The sequence below is a fragment of the Vulpes lagopus genome, chromosome 17 (genome assembly GCF_018345385.1).
Source record: "Vulpes lagopus strain Blue_001 chromosome 17, ASM1834538v1, whole genome shotgun sequence".
Taxonomy (NCBI): Eukaryota; Metazoa; Chordata; class Mammalia; order Carnivora; family Canidae; genus Vulpes; species Vulpes lagopus.
This window is the reverse complement of record NC_054840.1, coordinates 37,515,090-37,520,509: the sequence shown is the minus strand read 5'-3', so window position 1 is coordinate 37,520,509 and position 5,420 is coordinate 37,515,090. Positions and strand designations below refer to the sequence as shown.

General features: G+C 45.9%; 1 pseudogene; it reads right to left on the bottom strand.

The window, feature by feature from the left end:
- Window positions 1-2,528: 2,528 nt before the first annotated feature.
- LOC121477404 lies at window positions 2,529-3,299 on the bottom strand (annotated as a pseudogene).
- Between the last annotated feature and the right edge of the window lie 2,121 nt (window positions 3,300-5,420).

Sequence of the window (5,420 nt, the reverse complement as noted above, 5' to 3'; positions counted from 1 at the left end):
CCAACCTTTTCACCATGACTTTGGCACATTGAAGGTATTTATATTGATAAAAATACACCCACATTATTTTTTTTTTACAGATTTAAAATTATAGGCAGCCACTCCTGCTTTCTAAACACATGCAAATAGCTGACACAACTTGGAATAGAAATGACCCAAGAGCTGTATAATTGGTGACCTTTAGGAGACCTTTAGGAGAAGGAATTGGAGGAGCTGAAGAGCATCAGTAACAGGAGGAAATGAATCACCCTGAAGACATTTGTCAGGAGGAAAGGGAGAAGCCCATTGACCAGAGGAGGGGGATGTGGCTGAGAGTTTTTTGTAGCTGAACTACTGGATCAGGTCCTGGGAGAGAGTGTCATATAGTGGGGCCCAAAGGCACCAGCCACATTGGGTTGGCAGCAGGAAGGTACAGCATATTGGCAGAAACCAGGACTCCAGTCCAGGGTGGTAAGCGGGAACGAGCCCTGGGGTGCTGTCCAGGGGTTACTTCACGTACGAATGGGCCATCCTGGGCTCCCTCTCCCTGGACTGATGCACTGCCTCACCCCTCATGCTGGTGTTGGGGCTGTGGCACCAGTCATTCTAAAGAGCCCTATATTAGGGGCCTAGGATGAATGGCCCTCCCAGTTCTCTGCCTCCCAGGCTACTCTCTCTGTCCTTTAAAGAATACTCATTCTACAAATTTACAACCTCTTTTGGCTTCAGCCTCTCAGTGGCAGGCACCAGCCTCCCTTGGCAAACACTATATTTTTGTGCTACTTTCCTGTTCACGCTACTTTCTAAGAATTAAATGATGATATACAATTGAAAAAAAAAAATCAGGCTCACCAGACACACACAGTTTCCTTCATGGCCTCTTCTGTCCCCAGAATCTTAACAGAGTTTTCTTTCCAGTTCCTTCCTTTGGTGAACAAGAAAAAAAGGGGGGGGCGGGGGGGATGGGCTCGGAGCCTTGAGAAGTGCCTTGTGACAGACAGGGAGTCAGATCCCCAGCTAATCAGCGTCCTGTCCCCTCTTGTCCGGTTCTCAGCTCAGCTGCCAGGGTTGGAGCCAAACCGCAGCTGGACAGAGTGAGCCCTGAGTGCTCATGTTCATTCAGGAAAGCGAAGTGCTGGCTTCTCTCCTAGGAAAGAAGGGGTTTCTTGGCTTGATGGAGTCTGGCGTGCTTTGATTTTGACAGCAGGGAGGTACCTGAGACAGAAGAGCTTGGACGGTCAAAGAAGACACCCTCGATTGCGTGTGCATGCGGGTGTGTGTGTGTGTGTGTGTGTGTGTGTGTAAATTGGAGAGAAAACAAAACCAAAGCTGACTGGGGACAACTGCTGTGTGTGACACAAGGCCAGGACTTTGGGCAGTGTTGAGATGTGGTACCAAAGCTGTACGCCTGTGTGTCTGGCCCCCGAGCTGGCCCTTGGGTTTAAGCTCCTAGAAGCAGCTCATTGACAATACCACCACCGCCCCCCAAATAAGTCTCTATTCATCCCTGCTTCCCTTCCCTTACCCACTGGGCTCACTGCGCTAGACTAGGCTCCAGGGACGTCCCGCCTTTGTCCCTGTTCTTACGTGTATTTGTTTGTGACCTTTAGCTCCACTTTCCGACCACGGTACGTCCATAAAGACAGTATTACACTTAAATGAAGTATTCCTTTTTGTAATCGCGTTGTAGAAGGTAAAGGAATTTAATAAAGCTACCGTATGATAATGTCCACACACACACACACACAAATTTTTTTTTTTGTTATAACAAGATTTTATTTCTATGAAAAGGTAATTGAGCAGTAGTTACCAGGAAAGCTGAATACAATAACATGTAGGCTTGGGAACAGTTTTTAAATTTGCAGCAGACATCAAAGAAATTGTATATGAATTTCTCAAATCAGGTTTTGAAAGACAGCTTTTCAACATAATAAAGACACACAAATACAAACCTAAAACACCTCTTCCCATTCTAAAATATTTATTTTTAGTCCATATGTGCTTTGAATAATCTTGTATTAAGTATCTGCTGCAACATTCATTTTTTTTTTTTCCACCCAGACACTGACTGTATTTGTGGGGCTTAGGGAAACTGAACAGGGAGCCCGACCGCGGGCAGGCGCCAGGAGCCCTAGAACTCCTCGCTCTCGTCCTCGCCGTCCGCCGACTCCGTTCCCACTTCTTCATAATCCTTCTCCAGGGCAGCCAGGTCCTCTCGGGCCTCCAAGAACTCTCCTTCCTCCATGCCCTGGCCCACGTACCAGTGCACAAACGCCCGCTTGGCGAACATCAGGTCAAACTTGCGGTCGAGGCGGGCCCAGGCCTCGGCGCCGGCGGTGGTGTTGCTCAGCATGCAGACCGCCCGCTGCGCTGCACCTTGGCCAGGTCTTTTTTTTTTTTTTAGAACTCAACTCGCTCTTTATAAATTATAACATTTGCAAACACATATTACGTTACACACTAAAACAACAGAAATTAAATTTTGGGAAGTTCAACAGGAGATCTTTTGGCTCGTTTCATCACAATGGGGTGGAGAGCCTCCTCGGTGTTTAAAGTCGCCTAACTTTTCTTTCTGTGCTTTTTATATTGACGTCTGACTTGTCCACTTTGGTTGTGAGGCGGTCAAGAATGTCATCTTGCTCCTCAATTTCCGTCTGCACCCCCAGGGCCCTGTGCTTCAGCCGGCCTAGTCCCACGCAGCTCCTCTAGATTACTGTCCCCCTCCTGGTGCTGGGCTCGAAGGGGGCTTCTTCGGGTAAGCCTCGGTGCTCGCGGCAGAGCCGGTGCCTCCAGGCAAAGTCTGAGTCATTCAGCTTCCTGAGGCTTGGGTGGCTCCTGTGCTTTACCGGTCCTTACGGCTTCTTTCAATCTGCGGTTAGGCTGGGGGGCAGGGCTTGGGGGGCAGGGGCCATTCTGTTCGGGTGGCGCCTCTGCCGCTTTGGATTGGAAGTGATCGACGTGCGCTTATGCTGTCAATGTGCTTCCGGCTGGTCCTCGAGTCCTGACACCTGTCCAGCACCTTCCCCGCGCCTTCTAAGACCCCGCTGACCCACGCGCTCCTCGGAAGGCGCGACGCCGACCTTGCGGGCTCGTACAGGAGGGACGGGGCAGGCACCTCTCGGCGCGGCTGCGGCCTGGGCCACGCGCATCACCGCAGGGCGGGTCGGCGCCCTCGTCCTCCGCGTGGTCGTCCAGCGGGTTAACGGGTTGTAGCCCGGGGGTAGGCGGGCACGTGCCGGCGCTCGTCCGGGCCTGGGCGGGAGCAGGAGGTGCGCGGCCGAGGCGGGGAACGGCCCTCCCGGCCCCTCGGGGAGCCCCATCACAGTAAACGTAAGAGTGAGAGCTTTTGAAACAAAGGTGAGAAAGCATAATACGCTTGCACGGACCTTCAGAGTTCTCAGATATGAATTCATTTGACTTTAGTAAGATCCTTCAGTTCCGTGGGGCTGAATTTCACCCACATAGATCCCAGGACACACGTGATACACAGCACAGCCGGAGCTGAGAGCAGTATTCATGCCTGCTGACTCCCCTGACTCCCCAGGAACTTAAACAAACATACTGGGCCCTGATTAACTTATATATTGACTTATATAGTTAATATGTTACCCTAAGTTACCTCACTATTTTATTAAGCTGTTTGCTCATACCTCAGTCCTCTTGATGACTATTAAAACTAACCTAAATGCAAATTAAAATAATAACAATAATCATAAACAAACAAACAAATAAATAAAATGCAGCTGTACTTCCTTAAATTAAGATATGGGATCTTAAGTGATAAATGTTTTAATGCCATAGGGCATTTTTGTCTTCTGCTTTCATTTACATTGAATAATTTTTAAAAAGTTCCCTTGGGATCTAGAAAGAATCACCTCCTTCTTTTAAGGTCTACTCTCCTAGCAACTTTCAAATGTATAATGCAATGTTATTAACTATAGTTTGAGGATTATTCCTTAAAATAAATGAATAATAGAGGAAAAAACGTATTTAGAATGAAAGTATAATCAAGTCAGTTATGAGCATAGTAAGTAACCCTCAAGCATGATATAAAATATTTGGTGATCCACTTCCCACCAAGTAGAGATTAAAATAAAATTTACTTTTCCACTGGGTAGAATTTTTTTTTTTTTTTTACTGGGTAGAATTTTTAAAAATAGTTTCTAAGTACTAAAATTGAGAATGATAGTGCATTAAATTGGGGACAGAGAAAGAAAAATCTGGCCAAAAAGTTAAATTGCTGTCTAAATAGAAATAAGATTTTTTTTTCTTAATTGTTCGGGTATATTTTCCTAAATTAATCTTCTCCGTTTTTAAATCTAAGCTATTTTAAAATCAGAATGTAAGTTAATATTTAAATAATATCAAGTATCAATTTTATTCAGTATGTTTAGAAAAGCTATATACAGATCTTAAAGAATACATAAATACAGCAAAAGGGCTAAATAAATGTCTGGAAATGCTAACAGCATTATACAGGGAGGCTTATCAGCAGGCTGGAGACCACCCTCCTTTGAAAGCCCTGCTTGCTAGTTCACACCTGGCAGGAGTTTGGGACCTTGGCTGGTATCGATACAAAATTCTCCCTAGATGATGTGCCTATGTTCACGCTATGCCTATGCTGTTTGTATAAACAATGTAGTTCATGCTGAACACCTGCCTTCTTTCTGGGAGACTACAACGTTGGTACAAGATAGTAGAGGGTGCCTACATAAGCCCTGCCCCCAAAAACCTCTGGTCAAGAGTGTCTAAGTAGCTTGCCTCTAGAGGGCACTGTACTCAGCTTGTCATAACTCATCGCTGGAGGCATTAACCTCATCCCATGTGACTCCCCTGGGAGAGAACCCTTGGAATTTTGTGCCTGGTTTCCACCAGACCTCTTCCCGGTGTATCCTCTCCCTTTGCTGATTGTCCTTTGTTTCCTTCACTGTAATAAATCTCAGTTATGAGTTCAGGTACATGCTGAGTCATGTGAGTTCTTTTGGCAAATCACTGAAACTGGGGATGGTCTTGGAGATCCCAGACCTAGACACCACAAAGGAAAAATTTTTTTCTTAAAATAAAAATACTAGCTTACACATATATGATGAACAATTTTGCAAATTCCCATGCTATTATTTTTTAAAAGATTGCTCACATCTGTTACTTATCACATCAAGGGAAGTGTTAACATATCCCTGGGACAGAGTTGTAGGCACTGTAGGAAACAGGCTGTCGAGGTCCTCGATTACTGAGAAAGAAATTCTGTGCTCGAGGTAGGCAGTATAATTTGTAGGTTGTGTAATATTTTTAAAATGGTGATTGTGGTTTGTATTTTAAAACTACTCAAGAATGGAGATTCCTGAGTGGCTCAGCAGCTGAGTGTCTGCCTTTGATTCGGGTTGTGATCCCGGAGTCCTGGGATCGAGTCCCACATCAGGCTCCCTGCATGGAGCCTGCTT